This window comes from Nicotiana sylvestris, chromosome 9, assembly GCF_000393655.2.
Source record: "Nicotiana sylvestris chromosome 9, ASM39365v2, whole genome shotgun sequence".
NCBI lineage: Eukaryota > Viridiplantae > Streptophyta > Magnoliopsida > Solanales > Solanaceae > Nicotiana > Nicotiana sylvestris.
The window spans coordinates 134,684,359-134,707,311 of NC_091065.1; positions in this window are offsets into that span (position 1 = coordinate 134,684,359).

A 22,953-nucleotide genomic window follows, 5' to 3' on the forward strand; every position below is an offset into this window, starting at 1 on the left:
ACAATTGCATATTTTTCGAAAAAACTCTATTTCCATAACAGTCAATTGTTACCTAGGGGAACTTGAAAGGGGCTTTCAGGGTGGAGCAAAGCAAGGCCGGTAGATGAAGCACAAACCAACCCCCCCCCCCCACAAAACTTACAATTTTTCTTTGAACGCATACATATCTGACATGGCAATAACATTCGCAAATACATACACTTAACAAATTACTATAAATCAGGACATCTGACACCAAATGTACCTCCAGATAAGACATACACTACTCTTATTTTCTACCTGCTCTCTACATGAGGCTAATCCTTGCCTCCATACTTGCATGAGACTAATCCCTGCCTCCCTATTTTGCATGAGGCTAATCCCTGCCTCCCTATTTTGCATGAGGCTAATCCCTGCCTCCATAGCTGCATGAGGCTAATCCCTGCCTCCACATTTGCATGAGGCTAATCCCTGCATCCATACCTGCATGAGGCTAATCCCTGTCTCTCCATCTGCATGAGGCTAATCCTTGCCTCCACACTTGCATGAGGCTAATCCTTGCCTCCATATCTGCATGAGGCTAATCCCTACCTCCCTATTTTGCATGAGGCTAATCCCTGCCTCCCTATTTGCATGAAGCAAATCCTTGCCTCCACACCTATATGAGGCTAATCCTTAACTCCATACCTGCATGAGGCTAATCCTCGCCTCCATATTTGCACGAGGCTAATCCCTGCCTCCATATCTGCATGAGGCTAATCCCTGTTTCCATATTTGCATGAGGCTAATCCTTGACACCATATCTACATGAGGCTAATCCTTGCCTCCATATCTGCATGAGGCTAATCCCTGTCTCCCTATTTTGCATGAGGCTAATTCTTGCCTCCGTACTTGCATGAGGCTAATCCCTGCCTCCCCACTTGCATGATGCTAATCCTTGCCTCCATACTTGCATGAGGCTAATCCTTGCCTACCCATCTGCATGGGACTAGGTGTTGTCCCTCTTCACACAAATATTGCTCTATTTCTAGTACTATCTACTCGCTTTTCAATCGGGCTAAGCTTTGCCCTTCATTTCATAAGACTAAGCTTTGTCTTGTTAACATCATTACTGCATATCATGGGCTGAAATATCACCAATCTATCCGAAGGCGTCATAGTCTATCCTCATAGCCAGAAGACACCATGCCATGGCCTGAGGATCCCTCAATTTTGCATATCATTATTCAAAGGCGTCATAGTTCGGAGGCACCATCTTCATGGCCCAAGAACATTATTTCATGGCCTGCGAATCTCTCATCAAGCAATTCATGGGCCAGGACGTCATGCTCTAAGGACGTCATCCTTAACCGTCCAAAGACAACATTCATAGTCCAATGGGAACTTGCATCATGTTTAAATTTATGCACAGTATACGCTTGTATTGCTTCTATTTGCAGGTAACTTGCGAGCAACGTCTATCCCGGCAGGAGCGATCCCGCTCCATTTCTCCCGACCATATCAAACCTAACCTCTTCCATAAAACCGTTCATTCATCTAGCCCTTGATGTTGCGTTCGTTATTGTAATGACTTCACCGGTATACTCCGCCGATGGATCCGGAACTACATATGGCCTGGTTCCCGTAAAACTAGGGATATGTAGGCAGCTCAAAAGCTAGGGTGTGGCCTAATCTCTCGAACCATTTCGCTCGATCAAAATTGGCCATCATATCTTTACCCGACAAACTCTTTCATCCTTTCCGGGTAAAGAGGGGTAGCTGTTGATATCCAATTTTTCCTAAAAAATATTTCAAATTGCATATATGTCTTCAAATCATGAATTGGTTAGCAATTGATATTTTCCCACAATTTTTCTTTATTTTTATTAAATTATCCAGCATTTATTTTCAAGAAATAATTACAAAATTACCTCACAAATGATTTCAAAAGCATTTCTTCATGTAATGTATTATTTTTGGTCCTATTAAGACAAAATTATTTAATAATTAGCCAAATTGGCACCCTTTGGCTATAATTGCAATAACTTTGCAATTATATCCCAATCATATGATTTTGTACTATTTTCATCCAGAAATTAATCATGTATTTTTTAAATACTAAATAAACATTTTTAAATTATTTTCTACGCATGAAATTCATTTTTATAATTAACAGCAATTTCTGTAAATTGTTTTAATTAATTTACATTGGGTATTTAACAAATAACCACTTTCATTTCAATTATAGCCTAATTAAATCAGACCCCAACCCAATTAAAACGGCCCAAATACCCCAGGCCCAATACCTTATTCTACCCGACCCAATCCCTTGTCTAATCTGGACTGTTAATCAATTTTAATCAACGGTCCAGATCTCCCATTTCCTTAATTAACCCTAGAGACTACCCCCCTCCCCCTCATTTCTCTCTTTCACTCCGCCGTTGCACTCTCCCCTCACCTCTCAAATTCTCCCTGCTAAAACCTAAAGCTCTTACCGGCCGTCTACTTGCCGGTAACTATGGTGGTCTCACCACTATCCCAGCCTCCATGGCTCCTTCCTACGTTGGGTTACTGCTACCTTGATGTCCTCAAAGGAACCAGAGGCAGTTCAACTCACCCCCATGGTTTTTCATGTCATTCTCAGACCAATCTTGGCTTGTCCAAGTAAGATCCTGCCATCTCCAGCTAGAACATGTGGTTTCTAGGCCGATTCTCTTTCTCTTTGGGTTATCTCTGTGAAGCCCTAACTATTAGATCTTGATTTCTTAGATCTATAATAGATATGGGTATATTCCGAGTTATTTTGCTGTTTTCCTTAAATATTTTTTGATTTTTATAAAATGACTCTTCATCTCCAAACCAGGGTTTCTTAACCCCTTTTCAAAATGGCTTTTCCTCCTGATTTAGTATTACTCTATGATTTTCACTATGTTTAAAAGTTTATTTGAGTTTTCTCTTTTTATCTAAGTTATTATGTTGAAAACCCTAAGTTTCTTGGTTTTAATCATGGATTCTGAGTTTGTTTTGTGATAATATGTTCACTTAATCTGTATATGTGCTTGTTTCTCATGAGCCTTATGATTCTCTGTGGTTTTACCCAATTTTGTTCATCAGTATCTCTGACTTTTACTTCATCCTCCTATGTCATGTTTATTCTATTAATTCATGCTATGCTCTATGTGAATCCCTAATTTTGTGTGATTTTACCCTATTTGGCTTATTAGGGTTTTTGATTCTTGCCTATTATGTGTTTATTCCGCTTGTTCTCATAAATTTGTGTCAATTTCTCCTAAATCAATACTATTTGCTATTTTTGAATCTTTGAATCTCTGTGACTGATCTTTCAGTGATATCTTGTGATATTCTTTACTGATTTTAACCTTTAAGAAATTTTCTTACCTTAATCTATGGTCGAGCATGCTGTCAACTGATTCTTAAGTATTTTCCTTGATTAGAATTTGCTGAACCTAGTCTCTATTACATGTTGTGTACTTGTACTAAGCTGAAAATATTTCCTTATTTGTTATATTCAGCCTTATGTGATTTTCTTCCTTATTTTGTATTTGCCTGTTATCGTTTAAATTTAACTCCTTAATTAAAGGAAGTACTTATACTGATTTGATTCTAATTAGTACATAGTTCCATAATTACTGCTGAACTATGATTCTTGCCTTATTTTCTACATGTTTTCAAACTATAAGTACCTTGCTATTTCATTAGCACAAGGACACGAACACATTGGTTTAAGAACTATCTCTCACACAAAAACTCTCTTCTGATCTCTTTTCTTTGGTTAATTGCTATTGTTCTAAGTGAGCTGGCTGCAAGCCAAGGCTGATTACTCTACTCTCTTTCTCCTCACTTTGTGTTTACTACCTTCTTTACTGGTATGTTCTGATTTCAATTCAAGTTCAAAAAACAATATGGTCCTTTTATTACTTCAATTCATCCTGTTTCTAGTCTGCTTTTACTTATAGTTTTGCTGTGAAACCTGTAGTTGATATGTTTACATTATTAGCATGTTATTTACTCCCCTTTTTTAGGATCAGTATGAACATGTTACCCCCATCTATGTAGTCTGTCTCCATGTGATCTTGCTCTATCTGGTTTTGTCACGACCCAACCTCGGGAGGCGCGACCGGCGCTCAATCCAGTGATCCCAAGTGAGCAAGCCTTATCAAACACTACCTACCCAGCTCAATATGAATAAGGACACCATGATTCCGTTTATTTAACCAAGGGAAGATTGTGCATCCCACATTAATAGTTCATTTTAAATCACCACATCAAACCATAAATGAGTTCCGAGGCCCCATACATTTATACTTTAGAGAAACAGGAAATAGAATTACAACATAGTTAGTACACCCATCCGACACCCGCACATTACCCACACATATGTCTACGAAGCCTCTAAGGATGTAAAAGACAAGTATGACAATGCCAGAAACAAGGCCCCGACTATACCTCAAAAGTGAAAGTCCACAACACAAAGATATACAATATAGCCCCTTGAAGGAGAAAGGGGCTCACCAACATCTTGAGAAGAGGGATGCTTCGCTACACACGACCGACACTATCCCCTATGGAGCCACCTACATTCATTAAAATAAATGTAGCGCCCCCGACAAAAGGGACATTAGTGCCATCAAATAGCACTAGTATGTATACCTAAACACCATCAAATTAGAAAGAACTTTCATACACAAATAAGGAAATCACATGTATCACTCCAAGTTTTAAACGATCACAACATTATCAACATGAAAGAATTACACAACCTTCATATCATGTTTCCATAGCCTTTAGTTGGTCATTTCATTCCGTTCCACATCATTCACATTACCACCGCTATCTTGAGCGAAGTCCGATCTCGACCCGATCGGCTAGGCTGTCTCCCGGAGACGTTACCAATATTCTAGTCACACTTTCCAGTTTCAATCATCAATGCATAATTGCCATGTGTAGATGTCATGGCATCCGATCAAGGCCCGATCGTCTAGGCCACCTTACCGAGGCGTTACCATTTTCCATTATTCATGTCACTCCAATATTTGGTTAAACATGTAGTAGTTTACCGACACTTGGGGCCACAATTTTCACATTCCACAATTCACGTTTCACATTGTTCCCATTTTCAACATTAGGTTTGTAATTCAAGAGAGTATGACACACAAGAGCAAATAAGGTTGTAGGCGTAGATGAGACTTCATGTAAATGGCACAACAACACACATAAATTTCAATCTAAGGTCTAAACATTTCGATACATGATTCATAGTCCTTGCACCTTTTCAAATTATCAAGAATGGCACGTTGATCAATTTGAGACACAGTTTCCATGCATATAAGGTTGCAACACCGAGTCAAGTGAAATAGCAATCAATACAACAATTCAATTTAGTCTTACCTTACTCACACAACCAAAGGTGAAGCTCAATTTCTAAAAGATGGGGTTTTAGCCATACATACCTCAATAAAGCTTTCCTTATTCCTTACAAAATTCCATAACTTTTAGCACTTCGATCTATTGTGTAAGAATTACAAATTAAATCGAGAATTAGAGACGAGATTGAGATTCTAGCTTGTTTTGAGCATACTATCAAATACTAAAGGGGTATTGTGATCTTAGGCCCTTTTTGAGAGAAATTTCTATCATTCTATACCCCAATTGCTTTTCTTTTTAGTTCACTACCCTCCCCCCCCCAAACACTCTAAGGTTTGATATGCATGCAAGAAATCCACTCTTATACCAATGAATTACCTCACTAATGACTCCCTTATAGCTAAGTATAAAATAAGAGCTGAGGTAATGAAGCCTTACCTCTTGGGATAAGGGTTTAGGTCCCTCACTTGATTATCTTCAACGATTTACCAAGGATTCATGGAGTAATTTTATGAGAAGCACTTTCCCTCTCTTAGACTCCTCTCTCTCACTCTAGAAATATCAGGAAATAGTCTCAAAATGAGCTATTACACCGAATATAACGATAGGAGGTCGGGTTTAAAATTTATAAAATTTGAGCCCCGAGTCAGATCTGCGATCGCCTTTTGCGATTGTGAAGTCAACATACGGTCCGCATAATGGACCACAAAAACACTTCCCCAAACCTGAACATACTGTCTGGGTATGCGGCAGAAATGCGATCCGCATACCTGTTCTGCGGTCGCATAATGCACCGCAGAACTGCCCCTTACAAAATATCAAGGGAATTATGCGACGACTATGCATTCCGCTTATCGGTTATGCGATAGCATAATCGACCGCATAGTTGACCTCAAATTGACCAACACACTGACTCACTTTACGGTGACTATGCGGTCCGCATACCTGATATGCGATTGCATTCTCGACCGCAGAATCACATTTTTCTGGAAAACATTATTTCTTGATTTTTAGAGCATAGATCAGTCAAAAAAGTCCGAACCGCGGCGAGCTTCACTAACACATGATCCTAATTGACACTACGAGCTTTCGGGTTTAGAGTGGAAATTTTCACAAGGCCTCACATCCTCTCCCACTTAAGATCATTCGTCCTCGAATGAGGATAAAGGTTCACTTATTAGCAGTCTTTGTATAATCTTCTGCTCTTTGCAACCTGAAACATATTCACAGACCCCAAATTTAGCTAACTCCCTAAATTTCCGAAAATTTCGCCAGAGTTTCCTCTGTATTTAGGCCTATCCACCTGTCAGAGATCCCCATAAACATATCCTAACCGCATGTAAACATTCCATAGACATAAGATATAACATAACTCGTATAATACTAACCATGGCCGCATGTCCAACCTATAACCGAAACAGGACAGTTTTACATAGATCAAGTCTAAAGATGAGAGTTCATATGAGCTAAATGAATAAAAGCTATTATATGACTATTCAAACAAATATGGATACTTCCTTTTCATTTCATCCTCGGCTTCCCAAGTGGCTTCCTCAACTTCCTGGTTCTGCCATAATACTTTCACGGATGCAATTTCCTTATTTCTCAATTTTTGAACCTACCTATCAAGAATGGCAACTAGAACTTCTTCATATGACAATTCTTCATTTACCTTCATAGTTTCGACTGGCACAATAGTGGACGGATCTCCCACTACCTTCCTCAACATGGACACATGAAAGACCGGGTGTACTAAGGACATTTCGGGTGGAAGCTCGAGCTTGTATGCCACCTAGCCAATCCTCTGAATGATTCTGTATGGTCCGACATACCTCAGACTCAATTTTCCCTTCTTTCCAAATTGCATGATGCCCTTCATAGGGGAAACCTTCAGAAATACCCAATCATCTTCTTTGAACTCTAAATCTCTGCGACACACATCCGAATAGGATTTTTGGCGACTCTGAGCAGTTTTAAATCTCTCCTTAATAATCTTGACTTTCTCCATGGCCTAATGCACGAGGTCCGACCCTATCAATTCCGCTTCTCCAACCTCGAACCACCCAATGTGAGACCTACATCTCATACCATACAGTGCTTTGAAAGGTGCCATCTGGATACTAGTATGGAAGCTGTTGTTGTAAGAAAAATCTATGAGTGGCAAATGGTCATCCCAACTACCCTTTCAAGAGTACAAGTGTGCAACATATCTTCAAGCGTCTGAATAGTCCCCTCTGCTTGAGCATCGGTTTGTGGATGAAAAACTTTGCTAAGATTTACCTGCATACGCAAACCTTGCTGAAACTTCTTCAAAAAGTTGGCTGTGAACAGAGCCCCTCGATCTGAAATGATTGAAACTGGAGTGCCATATAACCTGACTATTTCTTTGATATACAACTGAGCATACCATTCTGCTGTGTCGGTAGATTTGACTGGCAGGAAGTGCACTGACTTTGTGAGTCGATCAACAATCACCCAAATTGAGTCGAACTTGCGCGGAGTGCGTGGTAACCCTACCATAAAATCCATGTTTATCCTCTCCCATTTCCACATTGGAATTTCTATGCTTTGAGCCAATCCACCGGGCCTTTTGTGTTCGGCCTTTACTTGCTGACAAATCAGACATTTTGCCACAAAGTCCGTCACATCTTTATTCATCTTATTCCACCAATAAATTTCCTTGAGATCATGATACATTTTCGTGGAACCTGGGTGCACGGAATACCTAGAAGTGTGAGCTTCTGCCATGATCTTTTCCCGAAGACCGTCGATATCAGGAACACATATGCAGTTTTGGTACCGTAGGGTACCATCATTCATGCCCAATGAAAAAGCTGTGGTTTTGTGTTTTAGAATCCCTTCTTTCAGTTGTGCTAACAATGGATCCACAAATTGCTTCTCTTTCACCTCTGCCACAAGCGATGATTCAGCCCTATTCTGCACAATTACACCACCTTCATTAGAGTCCTCAAGGCAAACTCCCAAACTAGCCCACTAGTTAACCTACCTGGCCAACGGCCTCTGATGGGCCTCTAAATGAGCTAAACTTCCCATGGATTTTTGACTAAGTACATCTGCCACAACATTAGCCTTTCCACGGTGATAGAGAATATCAATGTCATAGTCCTTGAGTAACTCTAGCCATCTTCTTTTCCTCAGATTCAACTCTTTATGCTTGAAAATATATTGAAGGCTCTTATGATCCGTAAATACATCCCCATGGACCCCATACAAATAATGATTCTTGAGTTGCCTAGAAGAATAGGCTATAACCTTGCTGTGCTGCATTAACACACACCCAAGCTCGACTCTCGAAGCATCGCAATACCTACAAACCCCTCTGTACCCTCTGGTAGGGCTAACACCGGTGTTATTGTCAATCTTGACTTCAATTCTTGGAAACTATTTTCACAAGCATTAGACCACTGGAAGTTAACTACTTTCTGCGTCAATTTAGTCAATTGAGAGGCAAGAGTAGAAAATCCCTCCACAAACCTCCTATAGTACCCAGCTAAACCCAAGAAACTATGAATTTCAGTTGGAGTGGTAGGTCTAGGTCAATTATTCACTGCCGCAATCTTTTGAGTATCAACCGTAATTCTTTCCCCAGAAACGACATGACCCAAAAACGCGACAGATTCAAGCCAAAATTCACATTTTGAAAATTTCGCATACAATTGATGTTGCTGAAGAGTCTGCAAAATTGCCCTGAGATGGCCAGCGTGGTCCTCCCGACTCTGGGAATACACAAGAATATCATAAATAAACACTATCACAAAGGAGTCTAGAAAGGGCTTGAAGACTCGATTCATAAGATCCATGAAAGCTGTTGGGGGCATTTGTTAGCCCAAAAGACATTACCATAAATTCAAAGTGCCCATATCGGGTTCTGAAGTCTGTTTTTGGAATATCCTGCTCCCTTATCTTCAATTGATGGTACCCGGACCGTAAGTCAATCTTTTAGAAACATGTAGCACCTTGAAGTTGGTCAAATAAGTCATCTATTCTTGGTAGAGGATATTTGTTTTTGATTGTGACTTTGTTGAGTTGTCAGTAGTCAATACACATTCACAACGAACCATCTTTCTTCCTTACAAACAAGGCTGGTGCGCCCCATGGTGACACACTCGGCCGGATAAAACCCTTTTCTAGAAAATCCTTCAATTGTTCCTTTAGCTATTTCAGTTATGTCGGTGTCATTCTGTAAGGTGGAATTGATTTGCGTGCCTGGTATCACATCGATCCCAAAATCAATCTCCCTGTCCGGTGGAATCCCAGGGAGTTCATCTGGAAAGACGTCCAAAAATTCATTCACAATTGGTACAGACTCAAGGCTAAGCGCCTTTGGCATTGGTGTCCGTGACTCGAACTAGATGATAGATACACTCCTTCTTGATCATCTTTGCGGCTTTATGGTAGGAAATAAACCGACCTCTAGGCACTATATTATCTCCCTTCCATTCCATAATGGGCTCATTAGGAAATTCAAGCCTAATGGTTCTAGTCCGACAATCAAGTTTGGCAAAGCATGAATAAAGCCAATCCATTCCCATTATTACATCAAAGTCGACCATCCCTAACTCAATAAGATCAGCCGCGGTATCCCTACCTCGTACCGTAATAACACATCCCCTATAAACCCGAGCAACTATAATAGACTCACCAACTAGGGTAGACACCAAAAAGGGCTCATGAAGCTGATCCAACTCTATCCCGAATCCCATAGCAACAAAAGGGGTAATATAGGAAAAGGTGGAACCAAGGTCAATAAGTGCATACACATCATGATATTGGACAGCCAGAATACCTGTAACAACATCTGGAGAAGCCTCTACAGTCTGGCGACCACTCATATCATAAAACTGGCTGGGTCCTCCTGAACTCTGTGCACCACCCTTAGCTGCACCATGCCCTGCGGGTGCTGGGGTACCTCGAGCTGGGGAGGGGGCTGAAGATGTAGCAGCTGCCTGGCTGGATGACTGAGCTGTGCCCCTACCCGCTCCATGGCGGGATGCACGACAATGTCTCTGAATATGACCCCTCATCCCACATCCATAGCATATAGGTAACTCTAGATAGCAAGTACCTGAGTGCATCTTCCCGCACCTGGGCCACAAGGACCTCTGCTGCTGCTAGAACCTCTCTCCTGACCGACCCCGCTGATGGGATCCCCTGCTACCCTGATCGGGCCTGAAACGACTCCACTACTACTGGCTAGGCCCTGACGGTAGTGCACTGGCTGAAGACTGTGCAATTGACTGGGAAGGCCCTGATGTTCCTCCCCTGAAAGCTGATCTTCCCCCACCTAGTAACTCTCCCATATTGCCCGTAGACCGGTCCTTGCTGCTACCCTCTCTCTCCATTATGTTCTTTAATTTACGGTTCTCTGTGGCCTGAGCAAATGCTACCATCTTCCTATAATTCATGTCGGAATTCAATGCAGCCATAGAAGCCTCATTAATGGTCAAAGGATTAAGGCCCTGAACAAACCGGCACACCCTGGCCTCCATTATGGGCAACATATGAATGACATACTTGGACAAGTGAGAAAACTCCATGTGGTACTCCCACACACTTCTGTTACCTTGCCTCAAATTTTCAAACTCTGCCGCACAGGCTGCCCTTGTCTCAGCGGGCAGGAAATGGTCAATAAAGGCATCAGAAAACTCGCTCCACCTCGCCGGAGGGCGCCCCTCCTCTCGGGATATTTTTACTGGGCCTCACAGGTTTCTGGTATGGATCTCTTTGTAAATTAGTCTGCACTCCTAAACTTGTATGATTCTGGGATTGATTTTAAATTATGTTGATCCTATATTGAACCCCTTAGGCATTGTTGATTCTGTGACTATGTCTAATCAGTGTTTCTGAGCATATCTGTACCAATTCCAAAGATTTTTGCCTGCTATGTGTTTACCATTATATGTTTTACCTGTTCCCAATTCCCATTTACCCCTGTGTGAAGGCTTGTGGTGCTAAACCTGTCTTGGTTCTTTGTTCTATGTGTGATGCTGAACTTGTTTTGGTTCTGAGGTTGGTCTGTTGTTTGTTGATTGCCCTACTCTTTTCAAAACTATCTTATTGAATAACTCCTCTATTGTTTTACAAAACTATTTTCAAGTCTCTTTTCAAATTGTTTTCCTACTTAAACTTTTTGTCAAAAAACTGTCAAGCACTCTCACTCTATTCTTATATCCCTAAGTTCTGCCCCTTTAATGTGTGACTACTTAGGGATCCCTATGAGATCCCTCTAAACTCTGATGCATTAGAGCGGTCCTTCCATACTGCACTTACTCAAATATGGTTGTGAAATCTGTGTGTGAGCACTGCCCGAGATCCCTTGAGATCCGTAGGGAACTCTGACACACCCGAATATTGAGAAAGGCTATGAAACAATCTAAGCAGTTGAGGTTTTGGAAATCTGGGCCTACTTGCAGGCTCTCTATTGTGTAACTTCTTATTTGTTTTATTTTTTAATGTAATTCATTTAGTGTTGGTTTGTAATATATATTATAAACGAATATTGGGGCTGACTAGTGAAAAAGGGGAGGGTATCTATACATGTTATCAAAGAGTAGAAAATATGCTTTAGGTTTATATTTTTCTGTATGTGCATTAGAATTCATGTTTAGGACCAATACATGCAAAGCATATCATGCATTAGATACCATGCTCCTAGGTTTCATGTATACTATTTTTAGCATCTCATTTTGACATCCTTATTATCACTTAGAAATTCTGTTTCTAGGATAAATGACAATATTAAAATAAACTGTTACTTATGCATATTTTGAAATCATGCTATAACCTGTTGTGCATTTAGAAATCTTGCTTTAGGAATTCTGCATATAAACCATTCTAAACCTTATATGTGCATATTAGATACCATGTTTAGGATCTCGGTCATACTCACCCAGTCACACATAGTTAAACTGTTGATGCATGAAAAAGGATATAAAACAGTCTCACGTCTAATTATCCTGTTTAAGTAAAACTGGTAATAATTCGGTATCCTGTAAAACATAGAACAACATGCTTTAGGTAAAATATCTCCTACCCTATTTTAATAGTTCTGGTAATAATTGTGCATTATCCCACGCCTAGGCAAGCCTTAGGTAATCAAATTTCTTATAAAATTTGAAACTGCCTCTTTGTGTTTACTGCTTAATGGTTAACAGCCTTAAAATCAGTAGGCAAACTGATTAGGCCCCTTCTTCTATGTTTTAAAAAAATAAACCTGCATGTCTCTTGTGTTCTGATACTCACCTAGACATCATGTCTTAGGATCTTGTTTAATAATACTGCCCTTGTTTGTGTTTGAGTCATGCTGTTTACATGCATTATCTGCGGAGGTAAACCTGAGCCTTTTATTTTCTCCTTCCTGCTTTTATTTGCTAAAGTCCTATGTGTTCTTGCTTGTCGCCTTAGTATTTTCTCCTTTAAACCTTAGGGGTCTATCTAAAACTGCCTATAGGTAGAGGTCCTATTTCCTCCAGGACCATTAAGAAGGGATGGGTAACAGCACACATATAGATCGCTAAAGGACATTCGATTAATAATTGCTAAGGGGTGGGAAGGTTAGATATGGATATGATGACTACGCGCTAATGTCACATGTAGCCCCTCATTGAGGAGTGTTTACCGGGCATTGTGTGGGGTGATCATGTAGGATAACCAACCTAGGACCTCTCCTTCCCAAATTCCCTTTACTTTCCATGTGTATACAATTTGCTTAAGCCTTTCCTTTGTCTCATTATTTGAGTCATGTAATGTCCGAAACTTTCTCTTATTTGTAATTATGTGTTTAAAACTATTTATTTGTTAATGGACTAGTTCATAAGTATAAGTTCAGCCGGGACCCACTGTTGTTGACCGCGAAGGGTGCCTAATACCTTCCCCTCAAGGTTATTTCGAGACCATACCCTAAATATCTGGTAATGCAAACCAATCCAAGAGTTAATCGCTTTGGGTGCCTTAACACACCATAATCCATTAGGTGGTGACTCTTCAAACACCCAATTCCCAAAAGGAAATGAGTTATTACCCCTATGAATGTCGAAACCCGGACTTCTCTCTACGAAGGTAAAAAAGCGAGCGCGGCAGGTACAACTTTATATATCAAGATAATCCTCCACCGATCTTGTGGGTCCCAAAGGGAGTTGCTTGTGCAGTCTTGTGAAAAAGCAAACATCTCTCCACTCTGACGTTGTATGTATAAAATATTTAATGCATTGGAAACTACACTCATAGATATTCAATTTCATGGGTGGATCAACCCGTAATTCCAAGCACATTGAGAGAGAGCTAGCTCAGTAACATTAGATCTAAATTTTAAGTAAAATTATGAATGTAACTTACGACAACTTTTGTTGACTTTTGTTTCATAACTCTTTTGACTTAAAAATTTAACACACTACTATAATACGACTAAAATACCTCATACAATCACCTCCATATAATGTTAAGCACCCTAATATCACCCCAAAAGTACAGGTTATAACATTCTCAACCTGCCGACTTTCGACGAAACTTATTTTCTTCGATTCGTTTAGCTTCTAAACCTTCCAACCCTCTTGGTACTTGTAGTTCATGATCATTAATATTTGTAACATCCAAGGTAGAATGATTAACTTGATTTATGTACTTTCAAAGATGATCTTATTTTCAAGCTTACATCAATCGACTTACGACGTACTCTTACGTATGAAAACATAGGGTGTAACATCATTCCCTCCTTTGGAACATTCTTCCTCGAATGGTGACTAATGTGCTTATCAGCCTCATAACCTGTAGCTATTACAAATACTTTAATATTGTCCTTTCCATCTAGGCAATTTTTTTGTAGATCAATCCAAAGGCCAGGGCATTCTCCTCTTTAGGCCTCTTTCTCACACCATGACCTGTGTTGAGAATTCTTCGAATATCGTAACTATTGATACCTTCTATCATGCATCTTGCATGACTTTGTCTTTTTATGGACGCCTATGCGACTCTTCTCTCCTTTTTTCTCCAAATTTTATCAAATCTCTAGGCCTCACTTTGTGAACATATACTGAAATATGACAAGATGTCCCTCGAGGCATCTATAGGTATACTGAAGTTCTTTTCTTGGTACTTTATCGAACTTACGACTATTGCTATATTTTGTTTCATAGACTCAATTATATATCCTTATGGCTAGGTCATACTATACCATAACATCTACTTTGGTTTATTATTACCGAGGTCTTCTACCAACTCAAGGTTACTCTCCGCTACTTATCCTATATGCATAATTCTAAGTATTTTAATGCTTCCTCATTCTGTTCATGTTAAGAATGACAGCCCAATCTCATATCATACTTTAGAACTTTTATTCATCTATTGCTAATTCACCTTAATGTTTATCTATAATAAATATTTGTTAACTTGAAACCTCTTACGTTGTACATTCTCACTAGGGCTGACATCTCATTGGGGAACATCTGAAGTTATTTTCCTGATCCACCTATAAACGATACTATACTACAATAACCGCATTTCATAGAATCTTAATGTGATTCATCTTATTAGGGTATTCTAATCCCGTGAAATTCATAAAATCCCTTCTCTTTGAATCATTACTCAATCGAATGCCTAAACATCATCCTTTTATCATTTATCACAATTACACTCTTATTCTACTGCTAGGGCAACATTATATTTAATCTAAATGCTCATAGTCATAAACTCCTCCGAGTTCATTCAAGTTATACTGAGCTTTCTATCACTTGTGAAAACCATCAGCTCTCTTGTTTTGATGGGCTTAATCCTGAGGAGTTACATATTCTCGTTACCTTCTCACTCACCTTTTTTTTATCCTTACTCTTATCTACCTAAAACCTTGTCGTTCTACTATAATTTCGCTTGCAACCTACACTTATCTATTTATACTACTCGCAACATTTCTTTAAGTTGCTCAAACCATAGATTTTCTTATGTTATTCCGGATTATCAAGCGAGACATCTTGTTGCCTCTAACTCTTCTTTACTCTCTTATATGGAGCTCTTGGTACTTGGAAACCATAGGCAATCTTAGGTATGTCACACTCTCTAACTCAAACTCGATGGTATCACGATCTCATATATATCTTTGTGAAGCACTTGGCACCCTGAAGCTGGCCGAACAAGTCATCAATTCTGGGAAGGGGATATTTGTTCTTGATCGTGACCTTGTTTAGCTATCTATATCTATGCACATACATAGGGGCCATCTTTCTTTTTCACAAATAAGACTAGTTCTTCCCAAGAAGAAGTGTTGGGCCTAATGAAACCCTTATCTAATACATCTTTCGACTACTCCTTAAGTTCCTTTAATTTTGCTAGTGCCATCCTGTAAAGAGGAATAGATATTGGATGCATACCCAACACTATATCGATGGAAAAGTAAATTTCCCGCTCTGGAGAAAGACCTGGAAGCTCATCTAGAAATATGCGGGAACTCATTCTCTACTAGAACTGATTCATGAGTTGGTATTCCCGTAGAAATCATCTTCCCTATCTTAAGGTACGCAATAAATCTACCTTTTGGCGATGCAGAAACACCTTTCCATTCTATAGCTGACCCTTCTGGAAAAAATTGTTCTGGACCGTCTTCGCTCTTTAGTCAACATTAAGCTAGCAAGAAGACATCAATCTATACCAAGTATAACATCAAAGCCAACCATTTCTAACTCAATCAAGTTAGTTGTAGTACTACGGTGTCCAATCACAATAGTGCAACATCTAAAACCACGCTTAACTACTACTAAATCACCAATTGGGGTGGCTACCTCAAAATGTTTAATTCCTTCTGGTTCGATCCCAATCTTAGCAGCAACAAAGGAGTAGCATATGATAGTGTAGAACTAGGATCTATCAACACATACACATTATGAGAATTCACCAATAAAGTACCTATAACCATGTCTAGTGAAGCCTTTCAGTCCTGACGACCAACTATAGCATAGGTACGATTCTAGGGACCGCCTGTAGTAGGAGCTTCGCCTCGACCTTCACCATAGCCCGTTGGTGCCTGATGACCTCTCTGGCTGAGCTGCACCACTACCACCCCTAGACGGGTAGTCTCTTATAAAATGGCATGTGTCGCCACAAACATAACATGCATCTACAGCCAACTAACATCTGCCTAAATGACATCTATCACAATCAGGACACCTAGGATAAAGTGAACCACCCCAACTAGAAACACCTCGAGGCTTGGATCCTGAAGTTTGTGATGCCCGACTAGCTATATACTGTGGGGGTCGATCAAAACTAGGCCCCTAAAATTGTGAAGGAGTACTAGTTGTTGGCTGTCTGGCACTCTGCCGTCTACTAGAACCATATGTCTCACCAAACAAACTTGAAAATATGCCTTTATTACTTTAGCTTCTATATCTAACAGCCCTTTTGTAAGGCCTCGTAAAATTGCACCTAAAACCAGGGGTTCCGTGATGCCAAGGTGGACTAATGTGTTTGATGATTGTAGAAATTCTTCGCGGCGAGCCGCGGTACAGACTTTTTGGATTGAACGCTTTAGGGAGTTGAAGAAATTTGTTGGTAGAGCAGGGCATTTCTGCGGTCCACTATGCGACCGCAGAATCACTATGCAGACCGCAGATCGGCTGCAGAGTGCAATAGAAAAATAACCAATTTTGGAGGGTCGTTTTGTGGTCCAATATGCGACCGCATAATGCTTTTGCTAGCTGCATAATCCGTTGCATATCCATCATGAAGATTTTTGGAGGAGAGTTCTGCGGCGCATTATGCAACCGCATAGCTGGTCTGCATACCGTATTTCATCAATATATCTTAGATTTAACATCAAAATCATGTGAATAAAAGTGGAAAAATTGGGAAGTTTTGTAAAGTTTTTGAAAATGATAAATTGAGTTTCGAGAGTCGATTTGGACTCGGATTTTGAAACTAATCATATATATGGACTCGTGGGGTTATGGATAGTTGGAAACTACCCTTGGATCCGAGTTTTGATCGGGCGGGCCCCGAGTTGACTTTTTAGAAAAAGTGTAAAGATCATAGCTTTTTCTATTGTAATTATTTCCCTTGCATTGTTTGATTATATTAAGTCTATTTTTGTTAGATTTGATCCATGTGGATCCGAATTTTAGGGGAAAAGCTATTTTCGAGGGTTGAGTTGGCCTAGCTGAGATAAGTATCTTGCCTAACTTTTTGTGGAGAAACTACCCCTTAGGAATTGGTTTGTTTATGCTAGTTGTGTTATATGAAAGCCATGCACGCAAGGTGACGAGTGGGTACACGGGCTATATTTAATATTTGACCGGTTTAGACTATTTAGACTCTTTTCATGCTTTTAATTGAATTTTATTAATATGTTATATCTTCATTGTTAATCCACCCTTTCATGTGCTAATCCACCTTTACATGCTTTATTGACATTTTAACACTTGTTTCATCTCTTATTTGCTAATTTACTCCTATATGCTTAGTTGAAGTTATTGCCTTCCTTATTTTTTGTTACATCATTAAATTATTAAATTACTTGTAAGTGAAGTTGTTATTTTGTGAAATATATTATTGTTGAGTTAGTGGTATTGAAGTTGAGAAAGTCGTTATCATATTGAGGAAAAGTTGTTAATTGTCGAGATATCTTTCTTGTTTATCTATTCTCTTTTATTTTGTTATTGTTGAGATTCTTGCATACATTGTGGTTGAGCCATGGGCTATATAGTGTGGAAACATTAATATTGTTGATTCTCTTGGGAAGTTGTGGCATATGGGCACTTGTGGTGTAAGTTTATGCGGTGTGATAAGGTAGGCTTGATATGCATGTTTCTAGTAGGGGAACTGCTTGAAGCCACGTGGTGTGATAAAGTAGGCTAAAACAAGGGTAGCTATTTCGAAACAAATAAATTTTAAAAAACCAAATGTAAGGTTTCCGCAGTGATATAAGGAAAGATTGTGATTGAAACTGTCACGACCCCAGTTCGCCTTCCGTGAACTGTCATGACGACAACTAGTATCTATGACTAGGTAAGCCTAACAATGTAGAAAAATAAATATAAACTTGCGGAAAGGTAAATTAAAAGCTAGGAATAACCAAGTGAAAGCAGTATATAGGATGCCACTTGGCATATACATCACAACATCTCAAACTTCTACATCTCTATCCTAAAACCCGAAAACTCACGGGAACACAAGCTAAAGGAAATACAGTAGAATGATCTAACTCCATAAGGTCTACAACAACAGTATGATAGAAGGCTAAATACTAAAAGATAGAATAAGATGGAGACTCTTCGGTCTGCGGACGCGGCAGATGTACCTCGAAGTTTCCAAAAGCTCTCCCCATCTCAAGGATGGTAAGCCTGTGCAAAGGTACCTGGATCTGCATATGAAAAACATGTGCAGAAAGGGCATGAGTACACCACAGCGGTACTCAGTAAGTGCCAAGCCTAACCTCGGTCGGGTAGTGACGAGGAAGGTCAGGGCCCTACTGAGGTCAAACATAATATAAAGTTTCAACCTTATGAAATAGACAATATAAATGAATACAACAGTGAAATAAGACAGGTTATACAAGGCAACAACAAATATACAAAGAATAGAGTAAACACAGAAATAAGAACAACTTAATACCAATAGTAACAACGAGGATCTCCCAGGATACCGTCCTATAGTCCCTTTCATCAATTATCCAGTGGATCTCCCAAGATACCGTTCCATAGTCCAATTATCAATGCACGGGGATCTACCGGAATTTCTGCATTTGCGGCTATGGGACCACATCTGCGGTCCCGCTTCTGTGGACAAAACATCGCATCTGCGACTTTCATTAAAAGGGCCTGGACCGCATCTGCGATCACTATTTCGCATTTGCAAAACCGCTTCTGCGGAATCTGAAGACAAGGTGAGAATCCGTTTTTGAGGACCTCTAAGCTGCTTCTGCGGCTCCGTACTTGCGGGACCCAAACCGCAGGTGCGGTTATGACAGGTACCAGCTAAAATCTGCAATCTTTTAACTTTAAAATCTTTCCAGCAACCCTCCGAAATCATCCCGAGGCCCCCGGGACCTCAACCAAAAGCACCAACATCACCTAATACCTTATTCAAACTTGTACCAATCCTTAAAACACCTAAAACAACATCGAAAATTCGAATTAATCCAGGATTTAAGCCTAAGAACTCTAAATTCCCTCGAAATACGCTTTCGATCAAAAAGTCTATCAAACCTCGTCCGAATGACTTGAAATTATGCACACACATCCCAAATGACATAACGAAACTACTGCAACTCTCGAAATTCCATTCCGACCCTCGGATCTTAATTTCACTATCGAACCAGAAACTTCCAAAATTCAACTTTTGGCATTTCAAGCTTAATTTAGCTACGGACCTCCAAAACACAATCCGAACACGCTCCCAACCCAAAAATCACCCAACGGAGCTAACGGAACCATCAGATTTCCATTTTGAGGCTGTCTTCACACTGTTCCGACTACGGTCAACTTTCCAACACTTAAGCTCTCATTTAGGGACTAAATGTCCCAAAACTCCCCGAAACTCAAAATCGAACATCCTGGCAAATCACATTAGCAGAAATAAACTTGGGGAAAACAGTTATTAGGGGATCGGAGTGTTAATTCTTAAGACGATCGGTCGGGTCGTCATATCCTCCTACATTTAAATATTCGTTTGTCCTCGAACGAGCATAGAGACATACCTAAAGTAGTGAAAAGATGAGGGTAACGGCTGCGCATATCCTGCTCGGTCTCCCAAGTTGCCTCCTCGACTGGCTGACCCCGACACTGAACCTTTACTAAAGCAATGTTCTTCGACCTCAACTTCCTGACCTGCCTGTCCAATATAGCCACTAACTCCTCAACATAGGATAGATCCTTATCCAACTGGACTGAACTGAAATCTATCACCTCTGACGGATCACCGTGATACCCCCGGAGCATCGAAACATGAAATACTGGATGAACCTCTGCCAAGTTGGGAGGTAAGGTGAGCTCATAAGCAACCTCCCCAACACACTTCAATATCTCAAAAGGGCTAATAAACCTCAGACTCAACTTCCCTTTCTTCCCAAATTTCATAATGCCCTTTATAGGCGAAACCCGAAGTAGAACCCGCTCTCTAACCATATAGGAAATATCACGAACCTTTCGGTATGCGTAGCTCTTCTATCTGGAGTGGGCTGTACGGAGTCTATCCTGAATCACCTAAGCCTTCTCCAAAACATCCTGAACCAAATATGTGCCTAATAGCCTGGCCTCACCCGGCTCAAACCAACCCACCGGAGATCTACACCGCCTACCATATAAAGCCTCATATAGTGCCTTTTGAATGTTGGATTGATAGTTGTTGTTGTAAGAAAACTCTGCCAATGGCAAGAACTAATCCCAAGACCCTCCAAACTCAATCACACACGCATGGAGCATAGCTTCAAGAATCTGAATAGTACGCTCGGATTGTCCGTCTGTCTGAGGGTGAAATGTTGTACTCAACTCTACTCGAGTGCCCAACTCACGCTGAACATACCTCCAAAACTGTGATGTAAACTGAGTACCTCTATCTGAAATAATGGAAACTGGAATATCATGCAGATGAACAATCTCCCAGATATAAATCTCCGCCAACCGCTCCAAAGAATCGGTAGTACACATAGGAATGAAATGAGCGGACTTGGTCAGCCGATCCACAATCACCCAAATAGCATCAAACTTCTTCAAGGTCCATGGGAATCCAACTACAAAGTCCATGGTGATCTGCTCCCACTTCCACTCTGAAATCTGTATCTGCTGAAGCAACCCATCCGGTCTCTGGTGCTCACACTTCACCTGCTGACAGTTGAGGCACCTAGCTACAAACCCAACTATGTCTTTCTTCATCCGCCTCCACGAATAGTGCTGCCTCAAATCCTAATACATCTTCGCGGCACCCGGATGGATGGAATACCGCGAACTATGGGCCTCCTCTAGAATCAACTCTCGCAGCCCATCAACATTGGGTACACAAATCCGACCCTGCATTCTCAATACCCCATCGTCACCAATAGTCATATCTTTGGCATCACCGTGTTGAACCTTATCCTTGAGGACAAGCAAATGGGAGTCATCATATTGCCGCTCCCTAACACGGTCAACTAAGGAAGACCGAGAAACCACGCAAGCTAGAACCCGACTAGGTTTCGAAAGATCCAATCTCACAAACTGGCTGGCTAAGGCCTGAACATCCATCGCCATATGCCTCTCCGATGCTGGTAAATATGCCAAACTCCCCAAACTCTCCGCCCGGTGACTCAAGGCATCAACCACTACATTAGCCTTGCCCGGGTGATACAAAATAGTGATGTCATAATCCTTCAACAACTATAACCACCTCCTCTGGTGCAAATTTAGATCCTTTTACTTGAATAAATGCTGCAAGCTCCGATGGTTAGTATAAATCTCACAGGGAATCCCGTATAAATAATGGCGCCAAATATTCAGGGCGTGAACAATGGTAGCTAACTCAAGGTCATGAACAGGGTAGTTCTTCTCATGTATCTTCAACTGCCTGGATGCGTAGGCAATCACCCTACCGTCCTGCATCAATACCACTCCGCGTCCAACCCTCGAGGCATCACAATAGAAAATATAAGACCCTGAACCAGTAGGAATTATCAAAACTGGGGCTGTAGTCAAAGCTGTCTTGAGCTTCTGAAAGCTCACCTCACACTCCTCTGTCCACTGAAATGGAGCACCCTTCTGGGTTAATCTAGTCATAGGGACTGCAATCGATGAAAACCCCTCTACAAAACAATGGTAGTAGCCCGCCAAGCCAAGGAAACTGCGAATCTCTTTAGCTAAGGACGGTCTGGACCAATTCTGCACGGCCTCTACCTTCTTTGGATCCACCCGAATGCCCTCACTCAACACCACATGGCCTAAGAATGCCACTGACTCCAACCAAAACTCACATTTTGAAAACTTCGCATATAACTTCTTCTCTCTCATAGTCTGTAGCATAGTCCTCCGGTGATGCTTATGATCTTCCCAACTCTGGGAATACACCAAAATATCATCAATAAAAACAATGACAAATGAGTCAAGATAGGGTCGGAACACACTGTGCATCAAATGCATAAAAGCTGTTGGGGCATTGGTCGGCCCAAATGACATAACAAGAAACTCGTAATGACCATACCGAGTCCTGAAGGCATCTTCGGGATATCTGGCTCCCGAATCTTCAACTGATGGTACCCTGAGCGCAAATCAATCTTAGAGAACACCCGTGTGCCCTGAAGCTGGTCAAATAGATCATCAATATGAGGCAAAGGATAACGGTTCTTCACTGTAACCTTATTCAACTGGCAATAATCGATGCACATACGCATAGAACCATCATTTTTCTTCACAAACAAGATAGGAGCACCCCAAGGTGAGACACTGGGTCGAATAAAGCCTTTATCAAGCAATTCCTGTAACAGATCCTTCAACTCCTTCAACTCAGGAGGAGCCATATGATACGAAGCAATAGAAATGGGTTGAGTGCCCAACAACAGATCAATGCCAAAATCAATATCTCTATCAGGCGGCATGCTTGGAAGATCAGTTGGAAACACATCGGGATAATCCCATACTACCG